We start from the raw sequence: 25666 nt of genomic DNA on the forward strand, positions 1-25666 counted from the left end.
CAACTTTTCTCTTTGCATGGATTTTAATAATTTGTTACACTAACAGTTTCCTTTATTTCACTTTGAAAAAGGACAAAAATACAACAACGGAATATAAGGTGTTTAAATGTGGGGCATCCTTCAAGTACTGACATACCTGTATTTATTCCAATTTTATTCTTCAAGGTACAAGAATGTTTTAAGCCAATACAGACAATTAAATGCCAAAGGAACCTGATGGTATTTATCACTAAATACCATCAGTGCTCAGGAACTGGATTGATTAATGAAGGGGTCAAAGAATCATATTGGAAAGGGTAAATAAGTCAGAAGCGGTGAGGAAGCTTTGGAGTAACAATATCCCTGCCATGCGCACATACCTTTTGGATTTCCAGGCTGAGGTGGTTTTCAGACTGAGAAGCCCACACAGTGACTCTGCTCTGTCTCAATCCAGTGCCCTTGCTTTACTGTCTGTACCACGATGCCCCTGTCTTTGATATATCTGATGTTCCAAACTCATAGAAATAGAATGTAATTACAAAAATTTAATCACTAGAACAAAACCAAGAGGTCTGATCCAACCTGCTGGAGAGCTCAAATCACAAATAATAGTGAGAGAGCTCCTTAGGAATAATTTCCCTTTACCCCTGCATTTGACAGCACTACTGTGCTTTAGGCTGAATTTCATAGCTGAATTTTAAATATTTGGCAAGTCCCTAGTGCCACAACTGAACATGTGTATAGTATTATATTGCATTTGTTGAGATGGATTCTTCCTCAACTTGTCCATAAGAGAATACTCACATTTGTACGTCTTGCAGCTTGCTTCCAACCACAGCAGCATTAGAGGGTCCATATCCACCTCAAAGTTGTAAGAAACTTTATCTCCACTTCTTTCATCCTGAATCCCATTTGGAGAGCATCACGTGGAAACACTAAGAGTTGATATGTGGTGTTGGACACCGCACATCAGGCAAAATGAAAATTATTTTAATTTTTAATCCCCTACAAAAACCCTGTTAAGAAGCCAACATTATAAGCTTGATGCCTACTAGTACGGTTTCAGGAAATGCATATCCAGAGACATAGGTTGGTAAGTTGCACTGGGGAAAATTGAGGATGTGATATCAACACTGTTCTGATAAGTATCTTCAATGATGGAAACCTTCTCTATATTTTCAGGCCAATGGAGTCCCAGTAGCTCACTTGCTACATGTGACACTTTAAAGTACTTCTAATGAGATGAAGCAATCAAGCTTTTAAATGTGTGTACCACTTAATAAATGTAGCTGCTGAGTACATCAAACATGGCTATTGTATCTTAGGAACTTTATCTTTCTAAAATCATTTTCCCCTTATCCTTATTGAAGCATACCTGGAGAATACATATTTGCACACTTAGCTATGAAATATAATAATTTCATTTGAATTCCCATTATATATAGATACTGGTTATTGTTGACAATGTAGGCTTAATCCGTAAGATCCCTGTTTTTGACGTGATACAACTCAATGTCTCACTATATCTGATCCTATTTCCAATAGTCTTCCTCCAGTGATTTCCTTTGTGCTAATAGACCTCATGTAAAGGCTTGAGACGTGGTTTTCAAACAGATGGGATGTGTGCTTTCAGAGCTGAGTTGCATTAGGTGGGTGAGGGTCAGGCTAGAGGTCAAATCCTCACATCGCTCTGTGGGGTTAAATCTCGGTGACCTCATTTACAGTCCATGCAACCTAAATAATGCTGTTTAAATGAATTGCTTTATGCGCATCCACAAATATTATGTGAGAGTGCCTTCCTCTTATTACTATGAAGACCGAGTGCGGGATATCCAGATACCATCAGTATGCCAACCAAAGAGATGAGGCTAGAGGGAAAGCAAACGTGTTAGAGCATCATTAACTCACCAGAACTGAAAGAAAAAGAAGAGGAAGGTACATTTCCCTGTCTAAGATGTTCCTTATTTCTGTTTCTGGGTTTTCCTTGGGTCCTTCCCAAGAGAGAAGGCAGTGCCCCTGCTCTGGTCTCAGGTAAACAGCAGTCAAGGACGCCAGCCTGGAGAAATAGCAGCAAGAAGCACAAGCTTAGTATGGTTGGGAACTCAAGAGAAACCTACCAAACGGAAAAGGGTAATTCTGCCTCTATGTCCTTGGAGGCCAGGCTGGCTAGGATTCCATTAGAGAGTTTTCGAGTCAGCCCAAATACTTTCTTTTGTCTTGAAGTCAATGGCAAGCCACGGGGATCTTTTATCCAAGGAATGGCAGACTCTAAGTCACCATCTGACAGCCAAGTAAAGCATAGACCCAGATGGATGAAAAGAATGGCAGTGGCCTCAGATACGTCATCACGTGAGGCACCGGCCTCAGATACATCATCACGTGAGGCACGGGCATCAGATACATCATCACGTGAGGCACGGGCCTCAGATACGTCATCACGTGAGGCACGGGCATCATATACGTCATCACGTGAGGCACGGAGGAGGCAGAAAGCAGCCGTTACGGAAGAGAGCAGCAATAGGAAATTTGTAAGACTCCCAGGTAGACAGCGAAGTCTAAATGGAGGCAAGAGAGCGAAGCATCAGCTATGGCTGAGATACGCAGAGAAAGATGGTGGTGTCCGCAAATAGAGGAGCTGGTTCCGGGAACAGAAGGGATGAATATCCTTAATCTGCATAGGGCTTGCTTTAATTGAGAGACAGTGAGACCAAAGAAGGGTCATGCTCAATTGGATCTTAAAAAATGGTGGTATCCTCTGTTCCTAAGGCAGAAGCCGGGATTGCAAGAATCATTGGAGGGTTTCCAAGGCCCGAAGTGTTCAGTGGCCAACTTCCTGAATCCAACTTTACAGATGTGCCCAGAGTCCCCACTCCTGGGTGACAGGTGCCTGACTATTCTTTTTCTGAAAAGTTGTCCTGTCTTTACCATTAATGTAAAAGACTTAAAAAAATCACTCGTTATATACTCTTAGAGCAAGACTGTGCTCTCTCCCCAGCCTTTTTAATTAAATGTATCTAGAATGCTGCGTTCAGCTTGTGATTCAACAGAGACATGCCTGAGTGCTTCCCACAGTGTATGTTCATTCTCGGGCACCCCTCTGCTGGTCTCCTTTATCACATTCAGTGGCATTTCATCATTGCAGTCAGCCAAAGAGGAGACTCCATTTCTATCGCTGTTGCCTCTTTTGGTACAGACAGCCTTGGATTGCTTTCTTCGTTTCTGGCCATCACCAAGTTCTGAAGTTCAAGGTGAGGCCTGAAAAGAAAAAGTTAATTTTATGAACAATGACAACATTCCCAAAAGGACTTCATTCCCCTCTCTAGCAAGAGCTTCATAAAACGATCCTTGACTTCATTGTATGCCCAGTGGCCCATTGGTCTCAAAGAAAGCTCAACACACAGGGACCAATGTAATCTATTCACTGGATTCTGTGTACTTAGTCCCTGAAGGAAAAGCACAAACATCCATGGTGTGGCTTTCACAGCACAGCCTTGGAAGGAATTCGTCTTTTGAATTTCACATTGCAAACTTACTGATTTAAGAATGCCCCTGGAGTATAAATTATTTCTCAAAACTTTGGTAGTGACTTTGGTCAAATGCTTTCTGTCTAGCCCATTCAAGGTGAAAACCATGAAGTATTAGTTGACTTATAACCCAAGAAAAAGCCCTAAAACCACCTGTCCCTCTTTGGAAGCCTGCCCGAAGAAAGTAAGAAGAAAGACTTGGCCAGGGAACAGTCATTTAAGATCGCAGTATGTGGCACAGAGCAAAGGTTGAGCCTGAGGCTGCATTCAGTCCTCTGTTCTTGTGAAGATTTACATTCATGTTCCTTAACACTCGTGGGAGTTGGGGCTTTTAAGATCAAAATTTCACCCAGCAAAATAGTGGCCTCGTAGCATGAAAAACATGGCTCTTTATTGTTGAAATGCCATTCCATTTCCCTTTAATTGCATTTCTTAACATTGCTATTAGGATACATTGATTGTGTGGGAAATAGGTGTTGAAATCCACTTTTCCACAAATAATTCTAGATTTAAAAAAAAAAAAGTTCACTAATTCTTCCTTTAAAGTCTGTGATGCCAGCCTATCTGAGTGTCCCTGTGCACCAGAAACTTGTTTAAATCAACTTCTAAGATGTGAGATAAGTATTTAATTCAGAGTTACATCCCAGCATCTTCCAGATGCCGGCGTTAATAGTTTGAAAACGCGGCATGATGAAGTATAAGCCTTATTCAACACATTGATTACAAGATGAAAATCAAATTTCTTTAAAACTGAAACATCTCGATCCAGGAGAAGAAAAACCACTTGAGAGCTATAGAGGCAATGAGAAAGTGTCACGTGATCTTCCCTGATAAATCTGTATTCATTTATATGGGAAAATCACAGCCATCTGTACTAATTAACGGGTAAGAGCCGAACCATTGAGCTATCGCTTTCCAGTAGACACCAGGGCATTAATTTTTTAATTTAGACTACACTTATTTTAGGATACTTCTTATTGGCTCTGTAATACCGTAATGTTTTTTGGTTTCAAGTAATGAGAATGAATCCATGTTTGCACATGTGTGTAGAACCCACGGTACCCATGTGGAGGTCAAAGGGCAGCCTCAGAGGTTGGTTCTTGGTCATCCCTTCCTACCTTGTGTGCTCCAGGGTCTAGTTGTTTACTGCTGGGCACACTAGGCTAGCTGGCCTACCCACTCTGTGTCTGCCTTATGTCTTATGTCTTACCTGTTTGTATCCATTAAGTTCCTTGCAGTTCACAGTGTATCCTTTGACAAGACTCCTGTACTTTGGAAACATTTTCTCATCTGTGCCTTTGTTAGCTATTTCAAGATCAATTTGCGTTCTTCCTACTCCAGTCCTAGAATCAACCTCTTCTCTATGAACTCCTCATTCCTCTAATTGGGAAGTGTAAAGACACTGGCATCTCTACTGAAGTGTAAACCTCTCCACACACTTAGCAAACACACTTCTTTACCACTCCACACATACGTTTCCATGATTATCTCGGAGTGTTTAGCAGTGAGTTCACAGCCATGCTCATTCAGTACTAAGAATTCGTGTTCCCCTTACCTACTCCTCTGATTTCTAACATCCTTCCCCATCAGTAAAATCGTGTTTATATACTTTAGAATTGCCAGCCATTACCTTTAAGATGCATGTTGACAGTGCAATTTGTGGAAGGTGTGTTCTGTGTATTTTGTCATTAGCGTTGTAGGGTTGGAACAATTATACTGTCTCAAAGGCACTTGGAGTCTTTTTTGTCCTGTCTTTTAAACTATCTCATAAACACTGGTGATGGAGTTACTTAGAGCAATGTTTTCATGGAGGATTCCAATAAAGAAACAACTACAGTCAACCAAAATGTCCAAGCATCCAGAAGGAAACCCAAACAACAACAGGTACTAAGTGTCAGACTGTACAAGAGTCACATTTTCTCTACACTGAACCAGACCATTTTCTCCTTATGTTCATCCTTTTCTGACCTACCTGATACACGGTGATCAATTTCTTTCAGCTTTGGTCCCTGCCTCCACCACTCACGGATGGCCGGACGAGCATGAGTCACTTAGGACCCCCTTTCTTACAAGATGAATGGCATTCTGTGGAGAACCTTCTATCCCTTGTGGGTTAAACGTTCTCTCTTGGCTACTCAGACACTTTGGATGGATGTTAATAAAGGTATTTTCATTCAGATGTAAGAACAAAGGTTAAGAAAGAAAACGAATAGTGGGGGTGGTTTTTTGGGGAAGATGCATCGGGGGGAGAGCAAATGTATAGGCCTCTCTAAAAGGGAGTCACTCAATTTGGCACATAATTAACAGGCCTTTCCCCCCAACGCACCAACAATGTAGCACTTTTCTAAACTAAAACATTCTTACTAAAATAACTCAAAGAAACTCGACAAAGAACTGTTAAATAAAAGAATGAAATGCGTGTTAAGCTATGAATGGCAACTGAGTTGATGTATGTTTATTTAAATCTATTTTCAAGGTATAAAAGCATATTCATTGTCTTCTAAATGCTTGTGATGTGTCTGGACTTCATCACAAATGTTGTCCTGCTACAGAAAAGCCAGGAACAAGTGTGAGCATATGAAGAGGGTTGTAATTACAGCAATTATGGAAAAGTAATTTTCTGATTGTATAAATTGAACAGATTTCAAATAGAGTAGATAGGCCATAAAAAGCAAGCAGGATACCAAAAAATAAATATTTTGGGAGGTAGGAAATTGCTTGTTAAGTACACATGCCAAATGTAAATGCTTTGTTAACATTTGTATAATTTAGCTCCTTAGAAGTTAAAACATAAATTCTTTTTAATTTAGAAAAAGGCAAAATAATGTTAAGATGACTGTTTACAGATATAATTTTGGGCTCGCCCTTCAGGTAGCATAAAATATTTATCTAAAACATCTGTGTTTTGTGATAACTGGGTTAGAGTAAAACAAGAAAAAATAAGTTGGAAAATTATTTCTAAAATTAACTCAGCAAGCCATGAATTCCTGTGAATCGAGTCAAAGTATTTGAAGGAGACTTGAAAAGAGCACTAAACACTGATTTGGGCTTTAGATAAACCACTTGCATTTTGCGTACCAAACTAGGATCCCCATAGCGCATTTTCCAGGAATTAGCAGTACCTTAAGGCATTGTTCCTACTGTGGCCATGATTATATCTCTTGACAAAGCCTCTTGAGGGCCCAGTGGTTTCAGAAAAGATAAACAAAGCACCAATAGCATCAGTCACCTTAAATTCTTTACATGCACTCTTTTATCTAACCACCATAAAGGTGTAAAAAAATGGGTGCAATCATTGTCCCTCCTTTGCAGAGGAGGAAAGAGAATTGCAGTAGCATCCTGGCCATACCTCCAGTAGGGGCACCACTGTGGAAGATGCCAGGTTTGCCAAGCACACAATCTGTTCACCCCATAGCTCTACCATCTAGTGCCAAATAAAATGAGGCTTGAGAAACCAGAGGCTTGAATTCCACCCATACTCAAAAACATGAACCTATGGTTATTGATTCTTGATCAAAGCCTTTAGAGAGTATTTTGTTCAGTTTCCACTCTTACCTTGGTTTTGAGATGTTTTTCTCAATCCTAACACTGACAGCCAAGACAGGTTGTTTCAAACTCTTACCGTAGGTTTGCATTTACAAAGGTATACTCTGGAGTTTTACCAGCTGTCCACATTAAGGGGTTGTTTAGGAACCATCTGGGTTCTGAGCTCTATTGCACGTGTGTGAACACACCGCAGCGAAAGTGTACCACTATGCTACACTGGTCAACCCACTCTCAACCCCAGCCCCTGCCGAAGGGTGCTGAGAACAGACAGACTCAGAAGAATCTCCTGCCAGGCAAGATCTAGTGGACAATGTAATTATCATCAACAGCATGTGTCTGGGGCTGCTTTGACTCTGGTGACAGCCAACACAGCTCACCTCCATGTGTTTAGCATAGACTTTTTACTAAGATAGCATATCCCTAGAGTTATAGCATTTTTCACTTCCTGGATTTCTCCTTTATTTATGTTCTTCTCTGTGTTTGCATTTTCAAACATAAGTTAAATAAACTTGTTCTGCATGCCCTTAGGCATGCCGTCTAACATTTCTGAATCTTGTCTCATTATCTGTAGGGTGCTTGCCTCTTTTACTTATCAGGAACAAAAGTAGTGTGTATAAATATATAATGCGAGCATGCAGTAAATAGTATCCATGATTAGCAACCATGGTGAAGATGGCCTCTTTAAGAAGTAACTTTGAAATGAGAAAATAATTGAAAACAATGGATGGTTTTATGAATACTGATGATACTTCATTAGTTTATCTCAATAGTACTAGTGATGGCAAAATTATAATTAGAAGCTACCTCCTAGTTCCTCCATTTTCTGAGCACCTAAATGTGATCACCTTGCACGGCACTGGATGCTTTTCAAATGTATTATTATCCTTGGATAACATTAAAGGAAAATAAAATGAAGAAGCCCAAGGAGCTGCTAAGTCCTACAAACTGCCAAACAAGAAATCAAATGTCACTAAATTAGTTCAATTTATTCTCATTCTCTGTGTTTGGAGATGCAGATGAATGGAATCCAGTGAGATCTCAACCTTTAACAGAAAACCATTTGCTGAACACAGGCAGAGAATAAATGAATGACCCTATAGTCATGACCCTTGACCTTCCTGCCAGTTATGCTTCTGGATTCTAAGTTACAGAAGTATTCCATGATCTTCTTTCACCAACTAAAGCCAAGACACATGGCTGAAGAGAACTATAAAAAATTATCAGTGATCTTAGTTACTCAGCCATAAATACCATCGGGTGGTCTTGGGGATAATATGGACTGAGGTGATTCCAATTGAATTTGAAAATGTTTCTGGGTCCAAGACAATGCAGTAACTGTAGATACTTGTTATAGCAGAGAGAAGTGTTTTGAAAGGTAGAACTGGTCTTTGTCAGACTGATTTAATTAGGTTACTTGAAAGCCTTTTTAAGTTATTGTGCCAGATGCCAATAAAATACCAACCCTGCACATTAATATCACACTGTGTTTCCCAACATTTCTTCCTTGAATTCTCAATAACTCTAGAGCCTCTATAAGCATTTGCCCAAATCATACAGCATCTGACTCCAGATTCACAGTTGGTCTATAATCCTGACATTTAATAAATCATTTTCTAAATAAACATTTATTTCAGAGGCTTACTTAAAATATGAAGGAAAGTAATACTTTTTGAGAAGTATTTTAAGCATTATTTCTTGAAAGACCTTGCATTTTGAATAAAATCTATTTACCCATGATGACTAAAAACATACACAAGAAGAAATGGCTACTATTGTTCAGTTAGAGTCGTGGTAGGAAGAGAACTGTATGAAAGTCATAGGACAGAAGAATTGGGGGCCATGGTGAAGGCATGGTAGTTTTTGAATATTGGAAAGAAAACAGTATAATGGCTTTTTCTCCTTTCAGTTCAGAAATACATGAAGGACCCATTCCAGGAAGAACAGATAATGCTGCGTGCAAGAATGAAGTTTATACATTTATTTTTGAAGTCTTGGAAAGAGCCATTAGGATGGAAGGATCCTTCTGCAGCAGTCTCCTGCGTGCTGTTATTATAGACATGCACAGCCATTCCTACGACCTATTAGGTTCTAAATGAATTCATTAATTTAATGCAACTTTATTGGCCATTACCTCTGTGCAATGAAACGCTGAGAAAGGTTTCCTTCAGAGACCCGGCACTTCCTAGGAGACAAGTCAACTGTCAACTAGGTCTGACTCAGAAGGAAGGCTTAGCGAACATGAAACACTTCGTCAGTCACGAGGAGAAGGGAGAGGTGATACAGATGCTAACATGCAGGCTACGATTATGATTTGGCTTTCATTCCATTCCTTCCCAGCACAGGATACCATGGTATCTTCATAGTTTTGCAATGACTGGGCCATGTTTTCTGTTTAGACAAACCTGGGCACTTTCCCCCCGTGTCTCTGTGTTTTCTGTATTCTTAGCTTCTTCTGTCCAGTATTGTCTACAAAACAGACCTTGACCCTGTGCTTTCCCTGTCTTCTCCCAGAGGCCTTAGCAGAGTGCCATCCATATTGTAGACTGATTGCTTCACTGTAGACAACTGATTGAAATAATTGTTTTAAGTGTGCCAAGGAGATCAATGGCAACAGGATAAAAATACATCATTTCCCTTTAACAACTGGGCAGGCTGAGGAAACAAGGCATGGTGAAATTAGAAGACTGAGTGCTCCTTTTGAGTTTTTGAGGCCTGGGACCTCTCTCCCCTGATCCTCAAACCTCAGGTAGTTTTTCCAACTCAAGCTTTGTGGTACAGCTTTTCCCAGGGGTTTACACACAAATAACCATTCATTCCACGTAAAGCAACAAAGGTTGATCAAGGAAACAATACCAAGAGTATAGTGTGGCAAACTAAAGAACTTCCCAGCTGCACACCAGAAGACCCACCCACCACACTTTCCCCAACTTTCCCATGTATGAGAAGTCATAGAAGGTGTATCCTGTGAGCTCCCTATCCCAACTCTCTGGCAACCCTGAGGTAGAGTCCTCTCCTCCTCAGCAATTGTTTGCTGCCTTGCCTTGACAAGGTGCATCACATCTGAAGCATCCTGCATGAATTTCTCCTTCCCAATGGCCAGACCAATGAGGCTGATGTGCCCCATGGACTTCCCTCTCATCAGTCTCAGACTCTTCTGAACTGCATTCTCAACAATGTGCTTCAGTGAAGGCATGAATAAGTCATAGTAGGGGACAAACTTTTCTTCTGCAGTATCTGCAACTGATGCAATGGATGTCACAACTTGTTCCAAAACTAACTCTGTGCCTTTCTGAATCAGCTCCTGGAGCTTGAGCACCATAATGGAATGCAGATGCTTCACCAGTTATCCAAGTAGGGAATAAGCAGTGACTTGGGACAGTCTTCAGTGAAGTTAATGAGGGCAGCTGCTGCGTGGGCCTGCACCCATTGGCGACCTTGGTCTTCCATGGTCTGAAGCAAAGCTACAGTTACCTTCTCATGAAATTTCTATTGAAAAGCAGGTGCAAAATCTGTAGTCATCTGACCCACGGCTTTGCAGGCTGCGTACCCAACTCTTGGGTGCAGATCCTGGAGGAAAAGCAAGACACAATTTACAGTCTCATTGAGAATTCCTTCCATATGCTGGTGATATCCTTCACCAATGGCGGACAAGGCCATTCATCCTGCAGGCCGGTATTTCCAATCAGGGTTTTGAAGCATTTGCATAATGTGTTCCCTAATCATTGGCAGGACGAGCTTCCCACCCAGTCCACAGGCCATTCGGTCTAATGTGCTCTTGTTGAAGATGTAGATGGACTTCAATCATATGGAAGATGACGACCTTCAGATTTCTTACATGATCTCAGCGTGGGCCAGGATGTGCAAAATCCTTGGGAAAGAATTCCAGCAGTACCTTCCTGTGGTTATGGAGCTGCTGATTAAGACCGCTTCAATTAAGCCTGAAGTGGCCCTTCTAGACACCCAGGACAGGGAGAATATGAGTGACAATGATGGTTGGGAATTTGTGAACCTCGGAGATCAGCAAAATTTTGGTACTAAAATTGCAGGACTGGAAGAGAAGTCAATGGCTTGCCAGATGTTGGTTTGTTACGCTGAGGAATTAAAAGAAGGTTTTGTGGGGTACACTGAACAGGTGGTCAAACTGATGGCCCTGTTGCTTGTATTTCCATGATGGGGTTCGAGTGGCAGCAGCAGAGTCCATGCCTCTTCTGCTGGAGTGTGCAAGAGTCCGGGGTCCCGAGTACCTTACACAGATGTGGCACTTCATGTGCGATGCTCTCATCAAGGCCATCGGCACGGAGCCTGACTCAGATGTCTTCTCGGAAATAATGCACCCCTTTGCTAAGGGCATCGAAGTGATGGGAGACAGGTGCCTCAACAATGAACATTTGAAGGAGCTGGGAGGTATACTGAAAGCGAAGCTTGAAGAACATTTCAAAGATCAAGAGTTAAAAGACAAGATGAAAGACTATGATGAACAGATTGAGGAGTCGCTGCAAGATGAAGATGATAATGATGTTTATAAACTGACTAAAGTCTCGTATATTTCACACTCAATATTCAGTAGCGACAAAGAAAGGGTGTTGCCATGGTTTGAACCTGATTTGTCCACATAGACCCTGGCCAGACAGACAATGGGGATTATGTATCTTCTATGATATCATAGGACACTGTAGTCCAGCTTCATTTAAGTATGCAGAATATTTCTTAAGGCCAATGCTCCAGTACGTGTGTGACAACAGCCTTGGCGTCATGGTGCAGTACGGTGGAGATAACTACCGCCCCTTCTGTACAGAAACGCTCCCGCTGCTTGTAAGAGTCATTCAGTCTGCAGATTCTAAGACCAAAGAAAATGTCAACGCCACAGAGAACTGCATCTCAGCAGTGGGAAAGATCTAAAGTTCAAGCCCAACTATGTAAATGTGGAAGATGTCTTACCACACTGGCTGTCATGGCTCCCCCTACATGAAGTTAAAGAAGAAGCTATCCAGACCTTCAGTTACCTGTGTGACCTGATTGAAAGTAATCACCCAATTGTTCTTGGCCCAAACAATACCAATCTACCAAAAACATTCAGTATAATTGCAGGAGAAATGCATGAGGCTATTAAACATGAAGACCCCTGTGCCAAACGCCTGGCCAGTGTAGTTTGCCAAATACAGACTTGGAATATTGTGGACTGAATGCATAGCACAGCTCAGTACGGAGCAGCAGGCAGCCATCCAGGAGCTCCTGAACTCTGCCTGAAGGGCCTTAATACCACCTGCCAGAAGACTAACTCCAAATAAACGTTTACCCTTTTGTTTAGGTTTCTTTGTTTTGTTTTTGAGCAAGAGAGAGCAGTAGTGTTGTGTGTAGGCCATTCTTCTGGAGCCATGCGCAGGAAAAGCAGCCCTGTGTGCAGAATGGACTGCCGTGGATCTCCTCAGACCCGCAGAGGAGGTCCCTGTAAGCCCTGTGGTAGCACTGCAGAGTATTTTTCTATTGCAGTGTCTGACCACCGTGAAGGGAAGGGGGAAACAATTCCTTTTCTCGGTAGACGCAGAAACGTAAGGAGAGCGGCTTTCAGATCAGTTCATCCACATAGATGTGTGTTAAACAGACTGGGGGACAACCTAGTGTTCATTCTGTAAATGGAGTGAGTCTAGGGGGAGGGGTAGAAAGAAGCCTTTACCAGCCAACCAGCTGCAAACATCTGCTGACAAACCAGAAGCATGGGGATGTCACGTGATGTCACTCTGGTTCTTTCCCAGAAGGCTTATGCAGTGACTCGGTGTGGAGGCTGTGTCACTACCCAACCTTGAATGTGAAGTGTCCTGGCATGTCTGGCAGTCTCATTCACTCCTCAATAAACAGCATTGAAACACACACACACACACACACACACACACACACACACACACACACACACACATACACACACACCCTTAGGAGGCAGTGTGTTTAATGGGTCCTGTAAGTTTTGTGAGATTGCCAGCCTTCTCAGTTGTTTGCTTAGCTCCCTGATTCTTAAAAGCCTCTCTCTAGGGTGGAATGTTTCAATTGGCAGGGAATAGCTTTGCATCCGGCCCTCAATGGTGAACTCCTTGTACTTTCCCCGACCCTTCTTCAGAGATTACATGCTAGCTTCCTTGGATTTATTGAAGTTTGAATCAAAATTTTCTTTCTGCAGAAGGCTTCATCTGAAGACTTGGTTATTGCAAGTCTGACTGATCAAATTCGTTTCTCTCTTTTGTTTCTCGCAGTTTACATTCTAATCTCTGTTACGTTTTTTTCTTGTGCACTTCTGGTCTGTCTTGTGGTTTTAGAGGTGTTGTGTCTCATTCTCTGTATGTCCAGCAGCTATTTCTGTTATCTATGTTCAATTCCAAATAAATATTTGTTGAAAGAATTAGTGAATAACAACATGTTCTGTTCTCTTTTATCTTCTATATTTTGGATTTAAAAATATTGCCTGTTTCATAAATAAACGTGAAAATTGGATACAGCTATGTGTCTTGAACACATGGTAGGGCTTCACATCTTGCTAATGATGTCAGTAGTAACCTCTTTGTGTGTTACTAGTACTGTTCCTATTTTCCCCACTGGCATCCTGGAATAGGTCCAAGTTTTCTACTGTTCTTGGATAGTCCATCATCACATCATGAGATCATTAGTGGCAAATGTTTTTGTTATTGTTGCTGTTGTTGTTTACCAATCAGCAGACTTGGTAACCACAAACTACTCAGTTACCCGAATCCAGGGATGAGTCCCTACCTTGAGCTTCATAAATCAGCATAACGTTTGGCTTCTAGTTTGTTTTGTTTTGTTTTAGTTTGGTTTGGTTTGGTTTGGTTTGGTTTGGTTTGGTTTGGTTTGGTTTGGTTTGGTTTGGTTTGGTTTGGTTTGGTTTGGTTTGGTTTGGTGTCTTGTTTTGTTTCACTTTGTTATCCTGGTGGGGTTTTTCTGTGTAGCTCCTGGCTGATCTTAAATTTGCAATTCTCCTGCCTCAGTCACCCAAGCGCTGGGATTATAAGAATGTGCACCCAGCTGCAGCATGATTTTTCTGTCTCCTTATCTACTTGAGGAGACAAGCTAGAAAAAGTGCAAGAACTCTGCCACCTTTCTGAGGGAGGGTACTAGACGTCATGACAGATATTCATAACCTCGGTGCTTATGAACGTTCCCAGGTGACCTCCTCCAGTGACGTTATGCATGGTGTCATTCAGTGAGACTCAATTTCCTTGCAGTGAGTACCAGAGATATTCATAACCAACTAGGCATTTTACAAATCCATCCTCCTCTTTTAAAGCTAAACCATGCAAATCTAACATAGGACCCCCACCTCAAAAGCACAAAAGCCTTGATGAGAGCACAAAAGTGGCATTATCTTCAATGACAAAAACCCAAAATATTTACTTCAAACACCTACCAACTTCTGACTAAGGTAGGCACAATATACTCTCAATTTAGCCCAAATTTCTCAAAGTCTTCTTAAGGGCATGGAGCTAGGTAATAGAATATGGCTAGATTGATTGCCCTGCCTTAATAATTAGAAGGTTTTAATAAGCTGCTTAGCCTTGATGAATAGGATTGCAGAAACTTACATGCTTCTTGTAGACTAATAAGGTTGAAGTGTCAAGTTTTTAAATGCATTGTGATCGTAACACAACACGATTTTTCAAACCTATCCATCACTGGCCCTCAGAAAACTCACTCTGCTCCCATCTTACTTACAACGCCCATCCCAAGCCCTGTTTAAAACATGAGGGTGTCTCAGCACCCTGGGAGCTGACTATGCTCTGTGGGATACATGTCTCATTTAAAATCTCATATCCATCTGCAACCATGTGCACCAAAGGCATACACCATTGTTAGATTAGGGCTTTCTCTCTGGAAACTATGTGGATTCATTTGTTTCCCAAGATATAAGTACTTCAAAGGGAAATATTTGTTTGACAAACTCCAATAGCTGGATATGCTCAAAGATTGTACCGTAAGCATAATACTATAATTAAAGGAATAGTTCTAAAAGCTGCCCTTAACAACAGAATGTAGTGATTGTATGAAATTACTAGGCTCTCATCTAGAAGATGTAATTGTTCTTTAAAAAGAAGAGTACAATGTTACACAGATAAACCCATCCCATATCAAGCAGAAGTTCAAGGTTGAGTTGTCTTACCATTCAATCTGATGCAGAGGATTTGAGTCTATATTACTTCAGACCACATAAATAAATTTCTAGTTAATTTCACAGATTTTTAAAATGCATCTTTCTTATGAAAGATTTATTGTGAAAATGAATATTAGTACCATTAGTTACATGAAAGGTTTTGTGATTCAAGAGTATTCAATAAATACATAAAGAACTCAGAGGCCTACTACATATTGTGGTGTGTCTAAGATGAGAATAAGGCCTCTGAACACATTGCATAAACCCTTAATTATGAATCATGTTATCATACTAAAGTCCAAGTCTATGAAATGAAGGTGCTGTGGGATAAATAGGTGCAACAGATGAATATTACCTTTATTAAGTTTAATAGACATTTCCATGGGTGGTGGGTGATATTTGAACTGAACCCTACATCATGACAGGAGATTGAGTTGGGATGCCAACCATGTCACCACTTGGCAGAGGGTAGAAGGGCAAAGCGATGGCATCATGAAGATGTTTGTCCTGCTGGAAAAACATGTGGTCTCACTGAGCTTAGCGCACAGAGGTTAAGACCACAGACGAGGGCAACAGAGATTAGCCTCAGAGCAGAGTTATTAAGAGAATGGCTAGGGCCAGGTTCTGAGCCACCTCGGACTATGCTGTGATGCTGATGTGTTTATACGATGGAGATTCAGCTTTGTGCTTTAGGATTGGGAAACCATGACTTACACTTACGTCCAAGGGGACGCAGCTGCTTTCAAACTTTGCTAGAAATTCTGCCTCTCTAGGATTCTCAACAGCATGTCCTTCAGAGTCTGCTCCACACAGTCTAACCAGTGAGTGTGCATTGACAAGTGCACGTTGTTTCTGTTAGATCACACAAACACAAACACATACACACACACAGACACACATACAGACAGACACACATACACAGACACACACACACAGACACACATACAGACAGACACACACACACACAGACACACACACACAGACACACATACAGACACACACACACAGACACACACACAGACACACACACAGACACACACACAGACACACATACAGACAGACACACACAGAGACACACACACACACACACACACACACACACACACACACACACACACACACACATTTCTCTATCCTCCTCTTCCAAGCCAAACCTTCATGCTCCTAAGGCCTTATCTGAACCAGGAAATTACTTCTGTGGGTCTTAATCTATCAGAGTTAGAACCTAAAAGCCCAGTTGTAAATGGTCTTCCTTTAAGTTCTTTCTCAGGAGGGTTTGGTTCCCTGGCCACTAAGGAAGCTGGAGGCAGGAGTCCCTTTTTCCTCCTTTGCTCATTCTCCACCCTCTCTAAGGTGACACCCCACATGGGTGTCCACTTAAGGGAGCTGAGGCTTTGTCCTCCATTTGCTCAGTGCACAGTTGCTGCCAAATGAGCCCGTCAGAAAGGGTTTTAGAGGATCTTAAGAACAGTGGCTTCATTTTTGAAGAGAACAGCTATTATGGACCATTGACAGGATCACCACATCTTGACAACAGAAACACAGGAAATTGTGTGGATGCGTCGTGATTCTGCTGCTCAATGTAGCTAAACTCTCCAACTACATTCAGAGCAGTGTAATGGAAACAGTGCTTTTCAACCCAGATACTAAAATGGAATTCAAGGGACCTGTGATAGTTTTATTTTAATTCCAAGGGCAATTTGGATGAATAACTGGTCTAGGCTCTGGATTGGAGAGGTGTCTCTGCTTCTGAAAATGTACCAGGGACCATAGTCACCATTCACAAATAATGGTTTTGTGTCTGTGTGCACATTCAGTGCATGCATGCATATGTGTGTGTGGGAATGTGTGTATATTTGTGTGTATGTGTGTGTGTGTGTGTGTGTGTATGTTTTTGTGTTGTGTATGTATGTCATATATTCACACACATGTGTGTGGTGTGCTAGTCCACTTCTGTGAAGAGGATGTTAGGTGACCTGCTCTACCATTCTCTGTCTTATTCCCTTAGGCAGGCTCTCTCTGAACCTGGATGGAAGTTAGTACCAGAGAGCCCCAGCGGTCCTCCTGTCTTTGCCGCCCATGCTGCTGTGGATACAGTTGCATGCTTCTGCACCCAGCTTTTTTAAGGAGTTCAGGTCCACGTGCTTGCACAGCGAGCTTTCCTATTCTCTGACCCATCTCCACCATCCAAGCTATAGCATATTTGACCAAAAGGAGCAAAGGCGCTACTCGTTTCCATTTTAAGTCTTTAGCCTTGTTCTTTTAAGTGTTTCTCAATAAACCTTTGAAGAAAAACAAAACAATTAGCTGAGATCACTGTTTAAATCTGACCCAGGTACAGTTAACCCAGAGCCATCCTTCTTTTGCAACACGATTGCAAATCACCTCCTTTGGTTTGCAAAGGTATTCGAGTTTGTGTGTTAATGGGAAGATTTTTCACATTCCTGTCTGGTTCCTGGGATTGGAAAGGACAATATTGTGTGTTGATATTTTGAGGTGTATTGACACATTTTCCATAAAGATCAATGATGTTGCTAAGTACTCAGCCAGGAATGCAGCATAAGTTACTTTTCATTTCACAGACTTGGCAGAACACGTTTTAAAAACCATACAGATCACTTGTCTATTTTAACAAATATATTTTTAATGTAGTAGTGGAATTAAAGATATTCCCATTAAAATGAGTGATCTTTCCTCAAGGAAAGTTTGAGCAGAACATATTTGTTAAGATGGTAAATTAGAGGATTACAAACACCCTACTAAAGGTAAAGGAATGCAAGTCCTTGTACTGCACACCTCCAGCTTCTTCTATGTTCAGCAGCTACTACTCTGACGCTCGATAGGAGTTGCCTGGGTTCCCTACTGGAGATGCCTCACTAACCTACTTTACTCTGGACGTGGAAACCTACACCACCAGTCTAAGCCCAAACACTGCTTCCTTAGTTCTATTACCAGAACATATGACCCTAGATTGAAACACTCTCATGGCAGATGGCCAACTGCTACCCTGAAAGCCCAGGTTCACCAGCAACGCTGAAAGGTGAAGCTTGGTGAGCGGTTCTTAGATCTATGGGACCACGTAGAGGACTTGATAAACCACAGAGGCCTAGGCATGTAATTCAGTAGCTCTGTTGTGAGGATCCTGCTTTTCTAACAAGCACTCGATGCTGCTGATGCTACTGATAGGAGCCACAATTGATAACCACTGATTCAAATAATCCTGCCTTCTGACACTGTTGGCAGTCAGCCACCAGCATCCCCAGAGACCCAGGGTTGTCCTTTCCTTCTATTTGAAACCTCAACAACCATCTTCCTGACCTTCCAACCTTCCTCTCAGATAAGAGAGTTCAGAAGAGGTTATCTACGCCATGTGGCTCACAGAGTCAACTATGCCACCGTGTATTTACCCTTTATGTGAACCTGTTTACCATGTGGTCCAGAGACCTGTGGGAAATCCGAGGAATGTCTTGTATCAGTCTGTCAGTGTCAATCACAGAGAAGTGGTTTTGACTTTAAAGGACAGATGTCTTGTCCACACCGTTTCAGAGCACGTCAATGAGATGTGATCCTGAAAGCCAATTGATACCAACTGCCTTCATGAATGCACACTCATGTATGCGTGCACTCACACACATATACTACAAAATTCATTCCACACTGAAAACATAAAAGATGGGTGTCTTTCACAATGTTAATATCTACTACAGATATAATTAGTCTTCAGGAATAACGTATGTCTCCCACAAGGGCGCCATGAAGAACTAAGTGTTCTCCCTCGTCATGGTGGGAGCTGTTCTCTAGGACAAGGTTATCTATCCTAACTCAGACACAGAATCTTTTCATTAAAACTCGAGGCCAGAGAGTTGTACTTTAATGTATTAGTGTTAACTCCTCAAGAGGGATGAGGATGGTGCTGAGAACTCCCCTCATGAGCAAGGAAAGCAATCTTGTAGAAAAAGAAAGGCCAAACATGTGCTCATAGTAAAGGGCAGCCTCTCTGAGAGCATCAGGACAGGAACAAGCTTTCATTCAAATTAAGTGACGGTGACGCTGATATTTATCTCTTCATCATATCTTTTGACCGGATTTCGACACAAGGCTTTGGGACCCCTTGATAATAATCCTGTGGTTTGAAGAGAAGTTCGTCGCTTTCTGAGTCCATCATAAACCAAACCAAATTTCAGTTGAGCATTGGCTTGTCACTTAGATTTTCAGCAATGACTGTTTCCTGTATTTGAATAGTTTTTCTTTTAATTCATAATGTTACTGTTTGTCCGATAGACTCCAATGAGTACATTTAACTCATTTGAAATCATAGATTCTTTTCAGAAGTTTCTGGAAGGTGGGAGTTCCATCCCTAAGAAAATTAAATTCGTACACGAATGCAGAATTTGAGGCTGTGTCATTTGTCCTTGGATAGTCTAAAAGTAAGTTTCTATTGGCCATCTTGTCCAGAATGGCAGACAGGGAAATGGCCTACACCAACTCCATGTCATTTTCTCACCACAGCCCCAGATGAGCAGCCTCTGATCTCATCAGAGTCTGTTTTTTTTGGCCTCCTCATTAGTTAAAGGGAGAAAAGCAAGAAGTCAGTTTGGTTCCCTCTGTTTCCCCAGGCATGTGGATGTCAGTCTCCTGTGGGGACTCCTGAGAGCTGGTTCTTCGCTCTTCCAGTGTTCTCTCATTCTCAGCCCTTTCCAGATTTTTGGAACAGTGTCTTCTGATTTCCCATAAGCCCATTCTTTGACTACTTTAGAGACGACCTGCCTTCTCTTTCTCAAAGGTCTCACTTCTGATGTGGGGTATCAAAGAGGAAGAAACAACATCCTCAAGCCCCACTGGTTAACAATTAGGCAGAAAGATTGTGAGGACAGAACTCCCTGGCCTTAAACCACATTGAGAAATTATGGACTAGAAGATATCTATGCACTGTACTAAGTTCAGCTATGTTGCCCAAGGTCTTCAAGGCCATAAGATTTTTTTTTTATTAACTTGAGTATTTCTTATTTACATTTCGAGTGTTATTCCCTTTCCCGGTTTCCAGGCAAACATCCCCCTAATCCCTCCCCTCCCCTTCTTTATGAGTGTTCCCCTCCCCATCCTCCCCCCATTGCCGCCCTCCCCCCAACAATCTAGTTCACTGGGGGTTCAGTCTTAGCAGGACCCAGGGCTTCCCCTTCCACTGGTGCTCTTACTAGGATATTCATTGCTACCTATGAGGTCAGAGTCCAGGGTCAGTCCATGTATAGTCTTTAGGTAGTGGCTCAGTCCCTGGAAGCTCTGGTTGCTTGGCATTGTTGTACATATGGGGTCTCGAGCCCCTTCAAGCTCTTCCAGTTCTTTCTCTGATTCCTTCAACGGGGGTCCTATTCTCAGTTCAGTGGTTTGCTGCTGAAGGCCATAAGATTTATACTCTGTGCAGCTTCTCTCTAGGACCATCATCAAAAACTGTAAACTTAATGTTGCTCTTCAACGTACAAACATAATGTAAGTAGCCAGGTAGGGGAGGTGAAATCCTCAAGTCACACAGCACACAAGGTGCAGAGTCACCCTCCAGCAGTGCTGTCTTACACACTTGTCGGAGATGTTCTTGAGTCTTTCCACATGCTGCTCACTCCCTCTGTTGTGCTACAGATCCTGAGTCAACCTGGAACTTCATTCTACTTCATATTTTCTTGATGGCTTACAAATAACAGTTTCTCACTGTCTCTCCCAAGCAATTGCCCAAGAACCCCCCACACAGAGCATCAGCATATGACGGATGCTACTCCAACTCTCTTTACTGTAAGTAGCAAAGGAAGGGAGAAATAGTTCAACAAACCTTTGTTATGTTGATTATCTTATGTCCAGTGCATACGTTGATAAATCATAAAGTTTGGACCACATACCTTTCACATGGTTGATTGTAGGAAATTTAATTTCTTATCTTAGAGGACTGCATGAATATACAGCCTTAGGCACATACCAGTTGGTTATTTGGGGGTTAATAAAAATGATCATGTAGTTAAGAAATTATGCAAGCAAATTCGGTACACTTGCAGAATGTCACTTTGAAAATACGTTAATGAATAATCATGTTTCTTTACTCTCTGGTTCCTGAAAGTGATAGTTTGTCCTTCCTGCTAAGTCTCCAAGGATTTCTTAAGGATGGAGAGCTAGGGAAGGCAGTCAGCGTCCAAGAATCTGGAAGAAGCATATCAAATTTTAACAATGTAATCTTGTTAAGATAAACAAATCTCCTATAGTTATTATAATTATTCTCAGGAGAAGGAGATGTATATTTAATTAGAGAAAAATGCAGTCGAGGTACTAATGATCAATATTGGAAAAACCATTAGCATGATGAAAATTTCTCCCCTAACATTTAAATCCAATTTGAGTGGTCGAGTAGTTAAAACGTAAGTCTTCGAAGTCAGCAGTTCTTCCTACTTTCATCCAAAGCCTTTCTTCTTGATAAGACAGAATCAAAGAGGCCATCAGCCTGTTCTGGGGAAGATCATCAATGGTACCTGAAATTTCAGAAACTGGAAAAATATGTTAAGGTTTCTCAGTAACTGCTAAAGATGCATTTTTCTGCTGGAACCCCATTTATTTACATGTACAATAACAATTAGAGCAAAGTTAATACTTTGTTCTGTAAGAGATTTTTTGGTTCTTTTTTTTTTTTTTTTTTTTCCGGAGCTGGGGACCGAACCCAGGGCCTTGCGCTTCCTAGGTAAGCGCTCTACCACTGAGCTAAATCCCCAGCCCCTCTGTAAGAGATTTTTAATTCTATTCAAAGGGCTAGAGGAATGACTAGGTGGTTAAAGTACTTGACCCATAAGGAGTAGCAAGAGTTCAGGTCCTGAGGACTCAGGTAAATGCCAGATAGCCATGAAGGCCTACCTGTAACTCTAGAGCTAAGGGGGAGGGACAGGGCATCTCCAAGGCAAGCCGGCATGCTAACCCCATTTAATTGGTGAACTTGGGGTCACTTATAGATACTACCTCACTAAGTAAGATGGATGATAATTGTGGAGGTACCTAGCATCAATCTCTGGACTCCTCATACATGGCTACACATGCATGTATGTAAACCTTCACATAGCACTTACACACATGTGAACATGCATACACATACATACCATGCATACCTTGTTCACATACATGTGCCAATATACGTATATTTACTTTGCCTTTAAATTTTACTAGTGTACACTAACTGTACAAAACTATAGGTGTTTTACTTTTATATACATGGGCACAACGTGGTTTTCTACTGTTCACCCTCCTCATACCCGCTCTTGTTGACTTCTCTACTCCAGCCACACCAGTTCATTCTTCTCCTTAATAATCTCTCTTTTGCTTCCATTTCTCTTTTTAAAAATTTAGTTTCTGAGTACGTATATTTTTAAAAGATATTTTTCCAAATTTGCTCTATTGAAAGATTAAAAACTCCCAGAACATTCATTGTTTTTATTTTACCAGAAAGTAATTGTCTGAAGTCCACTAAAACTAATAAAATTGCCCATTGAATGCTGGTCCAGACCTCTAATCCTAGCTCTCTAGAGTCAGACAAATCTCTGAAATCAAGGCTAGCCTTTTTCTGCAGAACGAGTTCTAGGACAGCCAGGGCTACAAAGAGAGAAATCCTCTGGAAAAACAAACAAACAAACAAACAAAACCCCCACAAAACTAAACAAGAACAACTAAAACCAAGCTAAACTAATACAGTCTCTGAGAATCTGTGTGTCTCTGTATCGGCCATTGCAGTTCTATCCAGGAAGGTGTTTGTCTCAGGAGTTTGTATGAAGCGGTAAGTAGCATAAAATGACAAAGTCATTCCAGTGAAGGAAAGAACCACATTTGTTTTCTGTCACTGTCGAATGCAGCGCAAATACTGTATTCAAAAGAGGAACACATGCACTAGCAACTCCCATGCAAAATCTGTCACATACTTAGCCTGCTTTTCCTGTGTGTAGTGCCGGCGTGGTTCTTTGAATCCGTGTTTGAATGTATGACCTTCAAAAGCAGCAGGCTTACTGGATAAAAGAGAATTGACAGAAACCAAACGTGTCTGACGGAGCACATGGTCTCAATCACACAAAGACCAGAGGTAATTAAACAGGACAGCTGATAAAAGACAAGAGATCATTTTATAGGTTTTAAACGGAGACCGACTTTATTCCAAATGCACCGTAGATAAAGCCGGAGAGTAAGTTAATTTTATAACTTCACTTAGTATCTGGAACACACACACAGAGAGTCTGACAGCTACCCCAAAAATCCTTAAGTAAAGTCTAATTTATATCATAAATAACTCAAACCAATCTTAGCAGGAGCTGCACTGGTCTTTTAATAGTAGAAAAACACTGTAGACAACAATTATTTCTTAGAACGTTCACTTTGCAACGAAGTGAGTTTCTGACAGGCAGGATGTCCTCCTCACCCCGTGTAGCTCACGTTAGAAATTCAACAGCAGTGTTCAGCTGTCCCCGACGTTTAGTACAGTTTTTGGAGATGTAAATACTTAAAGTAAAACAACCAGGGTGACTCGATGATTTGGTAGGTAGCTCGTCTCCCCTTAGAGGAACCCAAGCTAGTACCCACCAGGGTTTAATTGTCAGCTGTGTCTGCTAGGGAAGGTTCCTTCAAGCCTCTAGTCATTCAACAGATTAGCCTCATTGTTCACAGATTTACCAGAGCTGGCTTAACAGTTAAGTAACTGTTAGGGTATTTTGTTGCTCCTAGGGACTACTTGTTTTGGGGATTGTGAAATATGGCCTAGATGGTCGCAGGCAAAGCCAGACCCCTGCCAGAATCTGGCACACCACTTTCTCATGCAAAAAATAATATATGCACTACACACCCTAGTCCTATAAGCCCCGAGCAGTTCCAGAAAACCTTTTACCTGGATGGCTGACTCTATTGATACAGGGAACCAGTCAGCTTCACCTGGAATCAGACAATGCTCCCCTAGGAAGTGTCAGTGCTGGAGAGCATGGAGTCCAGTAGACACACAGTGTTGTTGTTAGCATGTACAGGTAAGGCCCGTGGGCACAGTGTTGTTATTAACATGTACAGTTAAGACCAGTAGGCACAGTGCTTTTGTTAACATGTACAGGTAAGACCAGTAGGCACACAGTGTTTTCTGTTAGCATGTACAGGTAAGGTCTGTGGGCACAGTGTTGTTATTAACATGTACAGGTAAGACTGGTAGGCACACAGTGTTTTCTGTTAGCATGTACATGTCATGTACAGGATGACATGTCCAGGTGTGCACAGGATATTTTCTGATGCTTTCCTGTCCCTGGTTATTGCAGCTCCTCAGCTCCTCCTCTGAGCTTTTATTACACCAAGCAGGAAACAATCTAAAAATCCATGTTTGTTAATAAACATGAACGTGATAAAACATGAGATTTGAACAATGAAGATGCTCTGAGATATTGACCCCTGATCACCTCAGACAACTAGCTGTTGTCTCTGAAGTGGGTTAGAGGTTACATATAATCTCAAAGCACAAGCCAATACTGTTTTAAAAATACAGTGTAGCACAGACATTGGATCCCGCCTAAGGACCGGAGCCTGATAGGTCTACCTGACGTGATGATCCAAACAAGAAAACAAACACTGCACATACACCCAGCATCCTGTGTACAAATGATTCAGGTAACTGTTGACCTCTGAGCCCATGACGAGAGTGGCAGTTGAGGAAAATGGAGAGGAGTCGCTAAGGTGAGATGTTGTCTCCGGGTGATGGATTTTCTCCTTTTACTTTGGAAGTTTGGGGCAGAAACTGGAAGTGAAGCCACACGCCAAGGAGTTCGGGGTCCAGATAAGTGTGGAATGAAAGGGAGACGAGTCCCTCTTGTTCGCTACCTCAAAACATGCTTGGCATTCATTCAACCGCAATGTTATTACCCAACGTTGGTGCTCTGAATGTCTTTAGAATTTTAAACACAAGGTTTAAGCAGAATTCTTGGCTCAACCTTAGAGTTCTCTTGATTAAAGATCTTGAAAATGAGACAACAACAAAGACCTGTACATTTTGTTTACTTTTTGTTTGGAAGGCAAAAGTCTCTCATTCAGTTTAACTTTGAAGGCTAATCCCAGGATTAAGCATTAACATGTTGTTCATTTACTCCCACAAACACACTTGTAGCCAGGAAGCCCACCCCCATCCCCCTTCCCATCCAGAAATCAGTGGCTGTTGTTGCTTAGGCAAAATAATGATTTCTGGTTTGGGGTTTACTTGTATTGTTCCCAAATTCCTCATACCCCAGAGCCCATGCACAGAAGGAAGTGTGTTCTCTCCTCAAGCCCCCTCTCTTCTCTAACGTTCTCCGATACACACCCTTCTCGTGCTTCTCACCGCTGATGTCTCACTGAGGCCCAACATACCAGCTGCTCCACTCACATCCATTGCATAGATACACGTGTGGAATGAGAGCAAAGGTGTTCAGTATAAAAGGAAACCTAGACCCAA

General features: G+C 41.7%; 1 protein-coding gene and 1 pseudogene across 1 annotated transcript in view; both read left to right on the plus strand.

Annotated features, from left to right (window-relative positions):
• Nucleotides 1–25666, plus strand: part of Gpc6 (glypican 6) — a 999201-nt gene that overhangs the window by 657830 nt on the left and 315705 nt on the right.
• LOC148001143 (importin-5 pseudogene) lies at nt 10776–12385 on the plus strand (annotated as a pseudogene).

This window comes from Rattus norvegicus, chromosome 15 (genome assembly GCF_021556685.1).
Source record: "Rattus norvegicus strain SHRSP/BbbUtx chromosome 15, alternate assembly SHRSP_T2T, whole genome shotgun sequence".
Lineage (NCBI taxonomy): Eukaryota > Metazoa > Chordata > Mammalia > Rodentia > Muridae > Rattus > Rattus norvegicus.